The sequence below is a fragment of the Lissotriton vulgaris genome, chromosome 11 (genome assembly GCF_964263255.1).
Source record: "Lissotriton vulgaris chromosome 11, aLisVul1.2, whole genome shotgun sequence".
NCBI classification, from domain to species: Eukaryota; Metazoa; Chordata; class Amphibia; order Caudata; family Salamandridae; genus Lissotriton; species Lissotriton vulgaris.
Window position 1 is genome coordinate 900,782,561 of NC_141699.1, and position 16,214 is coordinate 900,798,774.

The window sequence follows — 16,214 nt, forward strand, 5'->3', positions numbered from 1 at the left end:
CCAAAAGTGACGCAAACTGACACAAACTGTTGATTTGTTGTTTACTTTCCAAATAAAACTTTTTTTGCACTAGAAATTTGCCTAAAAGTAAAGCAGAAAGTGCTGTGGCCTATTTTGCACTGCTTGTGCGTTTCTTTCACCAAGAGGATGACCCATGAGTGGAATATGAGCACTTCCATGCCACCACTCATTTGTAGATGCAAAACACTATCTAACTACATTTGTAGGCATGACTTTGTACCAAAAAATAATCCCTTCATTGGCTGATGTTAAATTTTAGTCATGGTTTTATTTCTCCATACTTTTCACTGCTGCACTCTGTAGCACACACTACAATGTTTGAAAAGCTTTTAAGTATGCCTTACCATAGTTTTTTTGTACTGAAGGGTGCCTTTCCAGTGCAAACTTTATGGTAGACATCACACACACATACATCTTCTTTTTTATTTAAAGTTTAGAAAGCTTTATTGAATCAAATATACCATGTAATACATCATTACAATAAAAGGAGCAGTAGGAAAAAAACAGATTAAAAGAGAGATTTTCAAAATAATGCTAGAGGCAAAAAGAAATCCCAAAAAGGGATTAATAGGAGATTATACATAGGGAAAATGTTTTTTCAGTTTATTTTGGAATGGGGGAAGGAAAAAGAAAGAGAGAGGAAGGGAAAAGGAGAGAGAAAGGAAGGGAGGAGGAAGGGGGAAGGCAAACAAGTCATAAACTGTGACATATATCTTTTTAATTTGGTGCAAAGGTGTGTTTGTGGTGCTAGGCAGCCCGTTTGGGCGGTAAAACGGGATGACAGCAGCAGCTCCACACTCTTCCACATATGGAGGACATTACCTCCATTGATTGATTTTCTGCAGAAAGGTCTCCCTTCCCGCACCAAATCAATCATCCCCGCAACACAGGCACCCTTGCAACATGGCGTAAGGATGCATGTTTTAGCAATATGGAGCTTTTTTACAGCCGGCGCAGGGGTCAGTACAGGAATGCACCATATTCTTCTAAATATGGCGCATTTCTGCACTTTTAGAATGCCGCAGCACTGCAAACTTGCTTGTGGCACTGCCCTGCGCCATTCTATTGTACATGAGGCCCAAAGGGGAATATTCACAAGCTCCTTGCGAAGCCAGGACATCTCTTTTTCCCATATTAAAAGTGACGCACTGGCGACTCAAGGGACATGAAAATAAGCCCCAACAAGGCAGTCATGATTGGTGGAAGCAATAGATGAGCCGTGGGGTGGAAGCCCCCACAAAGAGAGCACATTGCGAGTTGGGGGATTTAAAGGAAGAAGCAGCACACAATAGACAGGTGTCCTGAAAAATTGGCAAAGCTCCAGCCCTCATGCACCAGTGTTGAACACAATGGAGAAGTGAGCAAGACAACATAATCTGTCCCCTAGAGTGCTTAAATCAAAAGAAAACAGATCCCTGAATCAAAACTATTGCAGAATCGAAGTCACCCAATCAAAAGAAATCTATGATCCGGTGATGGAAGTGTCCGCCCACATTGCTGCTCGAATGTGAGAGTAAGCAAGCTTGACATGCCAGTATAACGTTGCCCAAATTGGGTACATATTTCTATGCCAACAATACACTGTCAAATTAAATAAACACCTCATTTCTAAGCTCACAGTTTCCATAGATAACTACATAATGGCTTGCCAGTAAACTTTTTCATGCCTGTCAGAATGCTCCAGCTGGGAAAAGATTTTCGCATCAAAGTCATAATTTCCTATTAGTCATGCATTTACAAGTCAAATTTACAATTGCAAAGGAGGTGTACATCGCCTTGCCAAGTTCTCCTACTTAGGCACACATTTCCATGCCAGTATAATACCTATCCAGTTAGGTACATATTTGCATGCTGCACCACCTTTGTACTAAGACTAACACAGCAGATGGGGTAAAGGTTTGCAAAGCGCTCAATGTTATTTAAAAATTCGCAATGTTACGGGAAGAGGATGTGGCGTGAGGCCAGAGCTTCTGACTTTGGAATCGTGGAGCCAGGTTATAAATCTCAGAGTCGGCTCAACATCCTGCGATGTTGGGAAAATCACTAATTCCACCCGTGTGAATGTGTCTTTGTGTAATGTAACTGATGCTCATGTAAAGCGCTCCAATACCTTCAGGTCGTGATTGCGCTATTTAAAACTACAATATAAAAAGGGAATAATAATATGTCACATTTCTACACCTAGGTGTTTTATGTTATAGATCCTAGTTGTTAGTATTATTGGTTCAAGGGAAATACATTATTACAAACCTGCCAGTCGATAAAGTGGTCAAATCAAAGCCCAGGAATGGAAATATATCCTGAAAACAAAAAGCTAAGTGGTAACCTTATCTAATACCTCCAGTGCTTGATTTGTAAAACAAATATGTGCCAGGGCCCTCGTTAGGAGGCTGCTTCAGTTCACATCACCAATTGATTCTGCCAGCAGAGTCAATGACAATATAAACACAACTACTAATCATCACACTCCCTCAAGTGTGACAATTCAGACTATTCCAGGCCCCCAGAGGTATAAGAATGCCTTGGGCAGCAGGTATTACTCATTGTTTGTGTATATTACAATAATAAACAACTGTTGTGTTCATGTTTAAATAAGACAAACATCGTATGAGACCTGGCATTTTTTGCTGTGTTTCCCCAGTCTTTTTGCTTTCTAACCTCTCGGTTTTAACTCCGTTTTTGCTGGTTTAGTGGCTCTGCGCACTTTCTCACTGCTGTTCAGTGTTAAAGTGCAAGTGCTCCTGTTGTAATTTGTGCTATGAATCGGTGATTCCATGATTGGCATATATGATTTACTAGTAAGTCCCATGTAAAGTGCACTGAGTGTGCCATGACCTGTAAATCAAATGCTGCTAGTGGGCCTGCAGCACTAGTTGTGCCACCCACACAAGCAGCACTGTAAAGGGTTCTCAGACCTGCCACTGCAGTGTTTGTGCACAGGTTGTAACTGCCATGTCAACCTGGTAAGTGCACCCACTTGCCAGGCCTTAATCTTCCCTTTTTCTAGACATAAGCCACCCCTAAGGTAGGCCCAAGGTTCCCCTGTGGGCGGAGTACCGTGTATATTAAAGGTAGAACATGTACTGGTGTGTGTGTCACATGTCCTGGTAGTGAATTACAGTGTATTTCATTTTTCCCTATGGAAAGGTTATCTATCCCATAGGATAGAATGGGAGTTTACTTATAACATCTTAAAAGCATATCTTCCCATTGGGACAAGATTAGGTAATGGGGTTTAGTATGCCTGAACTCAGAATACAAAAATTTATCTTTTAGTAAAGACGATTTTTATGTTCTGTGTTTGTTAATACAACTTTATGGAAGTAGGTATTTTCTTGCTTAGCCAGCTTGGGTTTGAGGATTGACTGTCTGGCTTTGGAGTGACTGGTCTGGTGATGTGCATTCTCTTCAGACAGCCACTGGCGTGGTTGAGGTGTCCGCCTTCCCTGGAAAAGTCCGGGCAGGGCTGAATAGACCTGGGCTGCATTTAGAGTAGTGGGAGGAGATTTCCTTGCACCTGAATGGGTCTGGTCTTGCTTGGACAATGCTGTTTTCACCTCCTACCAGGAAGCTGGGCCAGAGAGGACAGAACTGGTTTGGGATGGGCACAGACACTCTCTTCACAAAAGAACATACAGAAACTGAGTATAAACATTGGGTCCCAGACCTCAGAATTTTAGAACTCGCTAGAATCAAGAAACCTGCCAAGAAGAAGAGCTGGAAGAACTGCTAGGAGGAGTACTGGCCAGCTGCTGTGGTGTTGGGTGCTGGGTTGGCCTGCCATTGCTGCTTTTGCCTTGGGAAGTGCAAGGACTGGACTGAACTTTCCTAACTTGTGCTAAGTATGTCCAAGGGCTTGAAATAGAGCTTTCCTCCCATTCTGAAGTCTGAGGGACTCAAATACTTCAACAGCCTCTGGGTACAACCTCTTGAATCGTGGTTCCAGTTGCAACAGAGGGGGACAAACAGCCGACTCGGTCGCTAGCTCCATGTCCTGAGGGCACCGTAGAGTGCACCACCGCTTCTCGCAATGCAAACCTGGTCTCACTGATGACTATGACCGCCGCCACCAAGACACTGTTTATTTTGTTACCTGTGGGCACCGCACTCTGCACCGCTTTGCTTCACTTTGCCACTGTGATCTCACACACCCGTGACCACACCGTGGCGTAGGGGCACCACTCATAAGTCTCATGACGCTCCACTCTGTTCCACACCGCAGTCCTGACCTTCCGACACCAGCTCCCCACAAACGGCTCTGTTGCCTGAACCATGATCTGTCAACGCTGCATTGAGCGCTGCCTTCACTGCACATCTCCGCCCAAGTCTCACTGACGCCACCGGTTGACCGTCACCAAACCACTGGATGCACCGTACCTTGAGGGCACCGCAGGCTGCACAGCTACGCTTCTCATCTCAATCGCAATGGTTGCCACGACCAACTCGTACCAACGTGTTGGGCGCTATGAAAAGGTAGTCTTTACGAGTCTGCCGACCCCACGATTGATGCAGTTGGACAGAACTGTTGGATTCTGCAGTTTTCAGTACTGCAGTAGCCCTGGACGGAGCTACAAACTCCAAGGAACTGCATTGAAAGTTATTCTTGCATGGTGCATATTTTCAAACACTGTATGTTGGATTGTTATCGTGTTATTGTTTAAATATATACAGTATTGAATATTTTTTTTAACTGGTGTGTTGTCTGTTTGTAGTGATTTTCACTGTGTTACTGTTGGTTATGTGCAAATGCTTTACACACTGCCTCTGAGATAAGCCTGACTGCTTGTGCCAAGCTACCAAGACAGTGAGCAGGGGTTATTTCAGTAGTGCATCCACCTTATCCTGACTAGTAAGAAGGATGCCTACTTGGACAAAGGTGCAAGCCATTGTCAACTAGATACCCCCATTTCCAACACACGCCACCATGTGGCTGACCATCGTAGGTGCCGGTGTGATAATTAAGTGCAGGTTCCGAGCACCGGGATCACCGACTCAAATTAAGCACTGTGTGCCCCTAAACTTACATTCATTTCCAGAGCATTAACTGCAATGGAAATATTTTCTCTGTCATAATACATCTAATGATTCTCTACAATTTAACAGGACCACAGAACACAAAAAAACTGTGTTTACTGTCATGGTAGTATTGAAAGTTTTAGCAGCAGACACTTCACATCGGAGCACATCACATTCAGATTCTGCTGCCTTTCTTTAGGTCTCACCTGAAACAGGGCATGCACAGCCACTTGTGAGATATTATTTTAAAGGAGATCAGGGCCTGCCCACTGCTTATCATTGTTTGTCTTCATTATCACTCTTATTTGCTGGCTCCTGTTAGGTCAGCAAATGTCAGCTTGACTTTTCTGGAATTGGCTAAAAATCAAGTGGTATTTGAGACAGTTAAATAGCCTGATATGCAATTCCACATAGTCTATTCAAAAAGCCATGCACGGGTAATTTGTGCAGCCTTTTGAGTGAAATAAGAGTAAATGTGTCCCATAGTTTTATAAAGGTATGTTGCTTTTCCCTTCAAATCCATATTACATTTCCTTCAAGTGTCTATACTTCCCCTTTAAACTAGATTTTCACCTGTACTTTTTGCATGAAGGGGAAGGGGTATGGGAGAAAAATGATAACTTATGCAGAATTCACAATATAAAGCCATAGTCAGAAAAGGTAGTCTGAGGGTTTGGGTATATTATTTGGTATTGTTGAGCAACCTTACTGTTTAATGCAATCACAAAAACTGTCTTGATCCAGTCGGGCTCATTTGTAAAGCCTTAACAGCATAGAGCATTTAACGGTGCCAAACAATGAAATAGGAAAGCCACGGGACACAAAAAAAATCCCAACATCAATCGAAAAAAATAAAATACATTTTTATGAATTTCCAACATAAGCAAAACCCACCAGGGTGGTCAAGATATACAGATTTTCAAAGAGAATGTAAATCTCAGTTTAATTATGAAAAAGCATTGGTAGCTGTAAAGTTTCAAAACTTTTGAAAAGTTTGTAAGAGTTGAGTTTGGCTACTCCAGCCCGACTTGGTGGACCAAATTTGATGGATGCAGAAGATTAAAGATGCTCAAGGATGCTCTGGATGCTGTGATGTGGGGCTACTTTGCCCATAGAGAGTGAGGTCCTTTGAAGCCCTCTTTGAGACAGTTTAAGGCCAGTTGAGGCGGGGCTACTTATCTCATTCCACAGTGGTCCCAGCGAAATCCTTTGGTGGAGGTTGTTGTCCCTCTTAGGCAATAAATCTGGGCCCAGATGACACTCTTGGGTCCAGCAGACTCGGGTGCTTAAAGGATTGGTCTCTTGGGGTGTCCAGTGGCAGCCTGCAGTGATTCACCAGAAGTGGCTACTGACTTGCTAAGCTGGGCTACTTCAGCTTTGATGGTCCTGGTGCTGGATCTAGTGGGTTAGCCGACTGACCCTTGGAGTCACTTCTTTGGTCAGGAACTTGGGAGTGGTTTTTCCACAAGCAAGGAGCCACAGGCACAGTCCTCTCTTTGTTAGCCTAAGGTGAAGCAGGTGCCATCCAGCAGATGGTGCAACCTCTTCTTGGCAAGTCCACTGATCAGCAGGGCAGTCCTTCTTCAGTCCCCTCACCAGTTCTGGTATGATCTGAGGTTCAGGGCACCAGGGTGCCATATTTATGCTCGTAAACTGCACTAGGGGGTATGATGCGATCACTAGCCAAAGGGCTAGTGATCGCACAACCTGAACTTAAGAAACATGATTTAAATAAATGTGTCAAGACAATACTTCATTACAGACGTGCACCAGAGGCCACAGTAAATAAATACACCTGTTTGTGCTACACAATTCATTCCATCTGAGAAAACTGGAAGCTGTAGAAGTGGCTGCTGGGTGGTCATAAGACCAATCAGTGAATATTCTGCATAGTGTAAACATGTCACGTGCTGCTTCTTCGTACCACAAGCCTGCAAGATGAACTTTGAAGAAGTGGTAGTTTGGACATACAATGATCTTTTCTGCACTTTGTGGACCGATTCCTCTGCAGATTATGTAGAGTGCTGTCCCATCACATTCAGCAGTGAAAGCTTCAGCACTGTCTCAGTGCCCCATGTGCAAAAAGCTGGAAGCACAAAGTCAAGAAAAAATGACACTATAACACACTACACAGAAACTGAACATCTTGATACTTTCAAGTGGCAGGAAGAAGCAGTGCGTCCTCTTCAACATAAGTCCCCCACCCCATTTTCTCTTCTTTGGAACTCCACTCAGGCTTACATTCCCATCAGCTTATGAGATGAGTATATTAGTCAAATTCTCCTAGAATGCTGGTATTCGTCCTCATCTCACTGGAGCCTCCAGTACATCATGGTCAGTCAACTGCACACAAGTTCTTAAATTGCCGATTTCTATTTACAATGTCAGTTAAATTCTGCAAACCACAGCTTTGCAAAAACCATCACACTATTTGGATTCCAGAAGCCATTAGACAAAGCCTAAGTTTGTGGCTGCATCCTTCGTCTCTCTGTATTAGTACCTTGAGGCACCTTGACTAAACTTGGATTTTTACTATTCTTAAACTGGGCAATGGTGCATACTCCTATACATATAAAACAATACAAATACCCCTGACCGAATGAAAATCATTATACTCTCTATGTAACCAATATATACCATTACTAAACATTTCAATGCACAGATTGATTTTCACTGACCGAGCACAATGATACCGGACCACCTTGAATATGGGCAAGTGTAATCCTAGAACAGTACATAAAGGGTGCTCCGATTTAAATGTCCAAGGTAGAAATGTTGATAACATAACAGTAAAGAAGCATGGCTGGCAGTTGGGTAACTTAGCAGCATCATGTTGGAGTTCCTGTGATGCCAATAGCCCCAAAGCCACAATGGGTGGTTAAAATCAGGAGGTGGCCAGGTGGGAGGAGGACAACATTCCACCTTTTCTGCCCATGAGGTGCATCATCATGTCAACATCTCCCGAGGTCTGGAGAGGCAGTGTGATTGCTGATATGAGGGGTAGAGCAGAGAGGTATTGGGGTTAATTGGCAGCCCCGCAGAACCACAGCCACCTCTGGAGTCTTGCTTCTGCCCCTTGACCTGCTTAATCCACTGTGGGTCACAGCTTTCAGGTGGAGGCAGCTCTATGTGAACGCAAATGGACAGCCAAGCCTGAAGATTCAGGAGTCGGCATCCCTGGGACATCAGAAGATCATGTAAGCTGCCTGGAGGTGCATTATGAAGGCAGAAACTCAGAGGCAGTTAGTCTTCCTTCACCTCACAGAAGGAAACCTTAAAGACAGAGACACAGGGCATCCCTGGTCACAGCAGGAGGCAGTTGACAGAAAGTCTGAGGTTCTCATCTTGGAATGGGCTCCCAAGAAGACAATAGATAACAGGTCTGCATTTGACATTGTGTAGCCCAGAGGACATCCTGAAACCCCTTATCACTGTCTGTCACCTGGGGTTAACCGTGAAATCGTCTTATCATTAGCAATCCCTACAACACTACCAGAAGGCCCAAGTGGAAGCCCGGGTCAGGAATATTTCTTGGCAGCCATTTGTGGTTGGGACAACATCCCTAGAACTTCTCACTGTGGGAGATAGAGGACATGATCTTTGCCATATTACAGACATCAACTGAGGCACTTCTGTAGGGGGCAAGAACTCTGATTGCTCTGATCGACAGCAATCCGCTGGCTGGAATAGAGACAACTGGGATTTGAAGGTCTCCTTGATGAGAAAGGGTTTTCCACATTTTGCGGGGACCAAGAGCAAAACCCTCCAGGCAACTTACATTTTCTGAAGCAGTGGCCAAAAGGGGGAAAGTACCAGGGCGAAAGAGGTGACATTTTGGCAACACCAGAGTCAGTTCTATTTGTGTCAGACTCTGCTCTGGCAAGAGTACTGAAAGAACTGGCTGAGATTAAGGTGTCTATCTGCGCTGTCAGTGCTATGGTTTCCATCACTTCTACAGACGTTCATTCTCTGTGAGGGGACAGTAAGAGCTTCCACTTCAAGATGTCTGGCATGAACAAAGATTGGCAGACATGAAATCCAGTTGGGAAAACATGCCGTACTGGGGCCTGACATATGGGATCCACATCGGACAACCACATACTTGAAAGATAGAAGCCACTGGAATAACGTATGAATTTGTGGACTCCAGAAAGAGTGGAAAAAGACAACATTATGGTTTTTCTTGGAGATGTGCTTCCAACACTCCTCAATGTAACTTTCACCCTCCCCTGGAATTTCATTGGGTACACAGGGTCAGATCGCATCACAACCTCTCTACAGAATGTCAGAGGCAAATAATTTCTTTCTGCCTCAGGCGCCAGCAGGCTCGTAAGATTCTGGATCCTGCAAAATGTTATTACCCCTATGTGTAAAAAAAATAGCCAGATCCTCCTCACGCAGGACTCTTCATTTGGAACTAGCAGAAGAGGAAACACTTCTTGGCGCTCAGTCCCCAAATGAGGAACAAAGAGGTGTAATATGGACTGTTGAAATCAATGAAAATGCTGAGTACCCCGAATGGCCAGACATATGAATATGATGACCCGGAGGATTTGGAAAGGTTGCTTGGTGAACTGGAAAGTAGGGTAGATACCAGGATGGGAATAACAGACCTGGGAGGATCTCTAACTGCCCCTAGGGATAACAGGGTGGATTTGAACAGAGAAGCTTCGGTGGAGAGAAACCATTTGAAAGAAATTAAATGGAAATGGGGCATGGGGCCCGAATCGATACACTGAGAACCCCAAAATAGTAGAGACAAATTACATTCCCCTGTTAAGCCCTGAGATTATTCCTTCCTGCATCCAGATAGGTCCCATCTGAATGATAGGATGCTCAACCCACTCCTAATATACTTTACTTATCTGTAAGTTTCTCTTCATGACACTGATGTCAGACGGTGGTCGATGCTCCTCCCTAGTGGGGGACTTCGGACACCTCTTTCACTTGGGTAAGGGAGGTCCTCCATTAGTTGTTGGTAAAGGGCCATGGGGTAAGTCACTAATTTTAGAACCCTTATGGCTCCAGAAAACTTTCCATGGGACCCTAGGACTTTGTCCAGACTCACGCCACTTTCCTTTGTAGTGCCACCCTATTTTGATGGATGGGGAACTGTTGTGGGGAGGCATGGTAACAGAGATGTTATTATCACCTGTCATTTTATTAACTTAAGGGGCAGGGTTCGCACATTGCTGGAGGGGCCTTATGGGTTTCCTGAGGCCCCAACATTTGGTGACTCACTGTTCCATGTTTGATGTTCTGCATGAGAGTGGCAGAGGGTGCAGCACCACTGATAAGGCTGCCATCACTGCTGCTGACATTACAGTTGGTTAGTTTAGGGTTAGGGAGGGTTGCATGTTGAGCCCCTGACTGCCCCTTTCTCGCTGTGGGGTTGGGCATCCCTGCTCATTAGGATTTTCTTCCTTTCTATACTGGGTGCTCACAAGGGAAAGATACTCTGGGCTGACATCCCTATTTGACCAGTGACACCTTCATAGCTTACTCTCACTACACAAGCCCAACAATCACCTATCAACTGCCTGCCTGACTGCCTCAAAAACACTGCTGGGATGCCAAGCTTAAAAAAGTCACTCACACTGCTAATCCTCAATGTTAACTGCCTTACACACTTCATAAAGAGGAAAAGGGTAATTTCCTTCCTTGGCCACGGTAAACCTGACAATGCGCTGATCCAAGAAACTCACCGGACACCACAAGAATGAGACAAATTGCAGAGGGATTGGATGGGTCAGGATGTCTATGTTTATCCTAGTGTCATACGACATGGAACACTGACATAATATCAGAAGCAACAATATTGTGTAATAGAAATATTGTGCCAAAAATATAATTTACAAAAATATGGTTTACTTATAATAGTTAGTATAAAAATCTTTTTTTTAAATATTGTTTCACACTAAATTATTAAAAAACGTACAAAAATATTGTTTTTTAATATAGTTTTGTCATGTAGTTTCCACTAATCCATAGGACCTGCGCATTTGTTACAACATAAATTTTGGCCAAGGTGCCTCGACTGATTTCGAACTTCCGCACAGGAAAGGTTGGCTTAGAAACCAGCTAGCTCAAAGTTCCACCTTAGGCCCCCTAACCTTACTAGGCAGTGAATAGCTTCTGGCAACCACTGAACATGACAACCCTGACCCCTCAGGAATAGCCCCTCAGGGATCTTGGAAACAGATCAGGACCTTTCGCTCAGTCAATTGTGCTCACTCATACTCAGAGAAATATACAGAAATATACAGAGAATACACAGTGGGACTTTTCAATATATTTATTTAACCAACGTTAGTCTTGTATAAAATAAATGTGCTGCAATAACAGTAGACAGAAGCAGAGGAAAGTGACTACAAACACTAAAAGAGTAAATAGCAGATATAGTTCTACCATGGTGCTAGGACAGTGTATATATGCTGGCACATAAAACAAGGTAGTAATCAGGCACACTCCTCTTTTGCAAACCCTACTTTGTGTGCATCTAGAGTGTATGTAGGTGTGAAGCCAAGGAGCCCCCCAAGGGATGATCCAACCTCATTACCTGGCAGGAGAGAATGTATGTCCCCGTCTTGATCACAAACTGCACACCCCTAATGGAGATGTCAGACCGCTGCTTGGTGAAGTCTCAGCATGCATGGGCTGTCGGTGTCAGCTGAGGTGCCTCCTCTACTAGTCCTCTGAAATGCTTATTATTTATAAAAAAAGCATCCTTGCAATGTGCGTATAAATTAGAAATGTTATGGATATGTAGATAGCCCTGTCGCCCCATGGATAAAGATAGATGACATTTTTACCTTGTGCGTTTAGGCCTTGAACTTGGTGTTTGAGGCACTGTGATAATTTTATGAATAGCCATATGTGTAAACAAAAGTAGTTTCAAAGAAACTAATCCAACACTGTCATGCACGCAAATATGTGCAAAAGGTCATAGCAGTAATTTATTTTGCAAAAAGAGGACAATGTTTGAAAATGTGTAGCTTCGTTACATGGGCCTAACCCAGGCACATAACAGCATGGCTAACAACTTTTTCTATCATATACATCAAAAAATATTCAGACTTAGTATACAGTTAGTACTTTTAATATTTTATCAAACTTTACTGAAGAGGTTTGGACCTATTGCTAATGCCAAGGCCACTCCCATTTTGACAGTCTACCAGGGCCTGCTTTAGTACTGATGGCTACTGGTGCGACAATGTTTTTTGGCACCACCACCATCCATGGTGTAGGTAGTGACCACCTCCGCCATGGATTCCCTCACTACCACCCTTTAACAGCGCCCCTTAAGTCTCCATAACCAATCTCTTTCAGTTGCATTTAATTAGTTATATAGCGCCACTAATACCAGTGTAGCTTGTTAGAGCACTTTGCATCACGTACACATTTAACACCGGAGTGATCTTGACATTTTTCTTGTTGCCTGGAAATTGCTGGAGACAAAGAACGTGGCAGCATGTGCTTTTAAAACCAAAATAAACTTGCAAACACTGTGCTCCCTGAAGTCAGCACCAGGTCTGATGGCACCAGTTGCACCGCTCCTCTCTGCAGTCAACAGCCATGATCATAACAGTTCATAGGTATTCGTGAATACAATGTTGTTTTTACACTTCAACTTGTGATGCCCAATGCATTTCGGGCTGAAATCTCTTTTTCAGGGGCCACTCTAAACAGAACGAAACAATAGCACAAAAAGAGGGTGTTATCACAGTTTAAGTATTCATATGTCTACCATGTGTGACTGAATTCATACAGGTTGCTGGTGCATAGAGAGTCCCGCTATGCCATTGTGTACAAGCACTGGAACGCATGGTGACTGTAGCTTCAAACATTGTCTCCCTCATTGCTAACCAGTGATCATTTCCAAAAATCGAGTGCTTTACTGGTGTAATAGATACCACAAAAATAAAACAAAATTACTGAAAGTCCAAACATCACATCTGAGTTCCCTGCATTCTCTCAAAATAAAACACCAAATCTAATCATTTGTCTCTGGTGTTGCATTCCTCTTTGTGTGATAAAGAGATGAAAACAGCCTAAATCCTCACTCACAAATTCTGATATCGAACAGATGCCTTAAACCTCTGTACTGGCCAAGAACGAATGCGAGCTGTATGATAAGATAACAGGGTAAATGTTATGTGGTCCCTTGCCCTACTTAACGCAAACAAAAGCTTTGAATGCCCAAAAGTAACGTACCTCTCAGAGAACTGAAAACACATAAACTGAGCGCCTTGACCTTTAATGCTGGTAAACACGCTGCTCCTCTTAGGGCTGTAAATTCCCTCGTCAACTGATTCACGTATTTGAATCCAAACAATTGTAAAAGCAAGGCAGAAGAGTGATTTTACTTTTCAATCTTGCTCAAATGGGAAAGATTCTAATGGCGAAACCGGCCAGCACATACCTAATCTAATGCCTCCTCCTTGCTGGAAGCAGTTCCTTCGTGAGAGCATTTGGGCGTCGCCCCTCTAATTATTTTCGCCCCCTGGCCATAATTAAATGTGAACGAAATGTTTGTTAACATCTTAATCAGCCTACAGCATTCAGCTGTCTCAGCCGCGGGCTGGTAGATTCCTCCACAGTCTGCGTGCGGCAAGTTCGGGAAGCGGGGCGGGGTTACTGATGGAGCAGTCAAAAAGCAGTAAACAACGAACTGCGCATGTCGGGTTGGATGGGCGCCTTTCCCTGGCCTGCCCAGATCCGCAGACTTGAGCAGTCTCGCCTGATCAACTAGCAGCTTCTGGATTGGTTGCTTTAGAGTACAACTGAAGGTGGACTGATCATGTTCATGGATCATGTGGAGCCTAATCAGCAATCACTGCAGCTTCATTGTGAAACTGTGCAGTGATTTGCCATTTTGCACTAGCGGCTCGGCCTCCCCTCCCTCTTCATGGGCGCTGCCAGCAATGGCATTGCACACAGGGCAGCGTGGAGGGTTGAAAGAAGACCTACGTGCCCTCCTGGCCCCCTGAGCCTGATATGAGGCCTCGCTGCGTGCATGACTTGAATTAAACTGGAATTGGCAAAGCTCTCCTCTCTCTGAGCAGCCTGCCTGAAACATCACAGCACTGAGCACAGACAGTGAGAACAAGTACGAAATGAAAAAGTGTTGTTGGCCTTGTAGGCCTATTTGTATTTCCTTGTGTGTAGGCAGCAGCTGCTGGGTGCCTTTTACCACCCAAAGTGATATCAAACTGGATGATCTAGAGAAACCGTCCTGATAGTTAGAAAGCAAGAGATTGGAGGGAGAAGCTGGTAAGCGAGGATGCAGCTAACCACGAAATGAGATCTTTATGTGACATTAAAGATCTAATTTCGAGATTAGCTGCATCTAATGTGTATCATCAAACAGGAAATTACCTCCTGTCCCTCCCTCGCCTTTCTTCGTCACAAATGAGGCCCTCGCCTCTCTCTGGACCCACCCCCAGCCTACAAAAACTCTGCCAGCCCCCACCTCCACCTGTTCTTTTTTTTCTCCCGGCATGGCTGAATTACCTTTGGTTTTCTCCCTGTGGTTGTGCCACTTGGTTCTCTCTATCGGCGGTGCCCCCTGCAGCGTTCTCCCACCATGCAGTGTCTCCTCGGTCTCCTTGTGGTCAAGGGGCAGAGCAGTGGCACAGGACGCCGTGGCGGAGTCCAGTGGTCCTCCTGCAGCTGGGGCTGTGTTTCCGGGTGGCAGCTACAAGGCTACCATTTCGGTGCACTTCAAGGAGACCTATAGGACCGGGTTGTTGACCCGTTATTTCTTTATTTTTTGGTTGATTGGTTTTTCCTACCGATTGGTGGCATTTTTCTTGGCGTATTTTTATTAGTTGCAGGCCGGTTCAGTTAACGGCCATATAGTGGGGTTGCTGAGGTGTTTCTTTGCCAGTACTTTGCTGTCATGGATCGCAAAAGGTTGTTTAAGAGGAACAAACTGGTGTCCTCTTCTTCTTCCTCCACTTCTGATGGGTCTCCGGTCCCCCTGAAGCCTCCTAGGAGCCAGGGCCCATTGGGGTGTGATATGCCTCTCATGTCTAAAGATGAGGTACAGGACATGATTGAAGTTGCTGTGTCCATGGCTCTGCAGACTTGGCAGGGGCCTTCTGGTCCAACCTGTCCTCGTGCATTGGTTTCTGAGGGCGATTTTCCCCCATCAGTTGGTGATGGTCCTTCTACCTCTCCTGGTGGAAAGTATGTCTCCAGGGAGGAACGGTGCGACATTCTGGCTCCTGTTCAGGACAATTTGGGTTCCCTCCTTTCCAGGCTAGTGAGGACAGTGGGACTCTTTTCCCTCAGTGCACCACACCCTCTCAGTTGGGCATGCCCTTTCAGGGCCTAGTGAAGGATGTGGTGCTATGAGAATGGTGATAAATGGACAAGTTGCCGGTCCCTCACTTCCTCCATAAACTTTACTTATTGGAAGGGGACGACCCCTTGCTCCACAACGTAAAATTGTACTCTGTCCTGGCCACACTGATTGGCAAAACGGTTATTCAAACTAAGGATTATACCCTTAAGAAGGCATTTGTGGCTGAAAATTTGGTGCTGAGGGCTAGCCTTTTCGCTGCTTATTCCGCACAGTCCTAGGTGCAGGATTTTGAGAAGTTGGCCACGGCTGTTCAGGGCGGCTCAGAGTGCTCTGACCTTTTGGCTGCAATGGAGATGCAGGCTAAGCTGTAGGCTGACATTTCAGCTGATGTTATTAAATCGTCTGCTATGTGGACTGGGGCCTTGGTGACGGCATGTCGTTCCCTTTGGCTCTGTAATTGGAAGGCTGCTCCTGGGGAAAAGGCGGCTTTGTTGAAGTTGCCATTTGATGGCCAGGCTCTTTTTGGTGATCAATTACATGCCATGATCTCTGAAGCTTTCAAGGAGCAGAAACATGCTTTGCCCTATAAAGGGGGGGGGGGGTCGTCTCCATCTGGTAAGCCTTGGAATGGGGCCACTCCTTCTTCCCCGAAGCGTGAGTATCGTTAGTCTTTCCAGAAGAGACATTTTCAGCTCAGTTTTTCTCCAAAGCATGCTGCCTCGACTCCTAAGGGCTCTGCCAATAAGGGTCCCTAACAACTACTGTCTGGTCGATTCACTGCCCGTTGGGGGGCCGCTCAGGCATTGTCTTCCAAGGTGGCAGCAGGACGGTACAGAGGCCTGGGTCCTGAGCAATGTGGATGATGGTT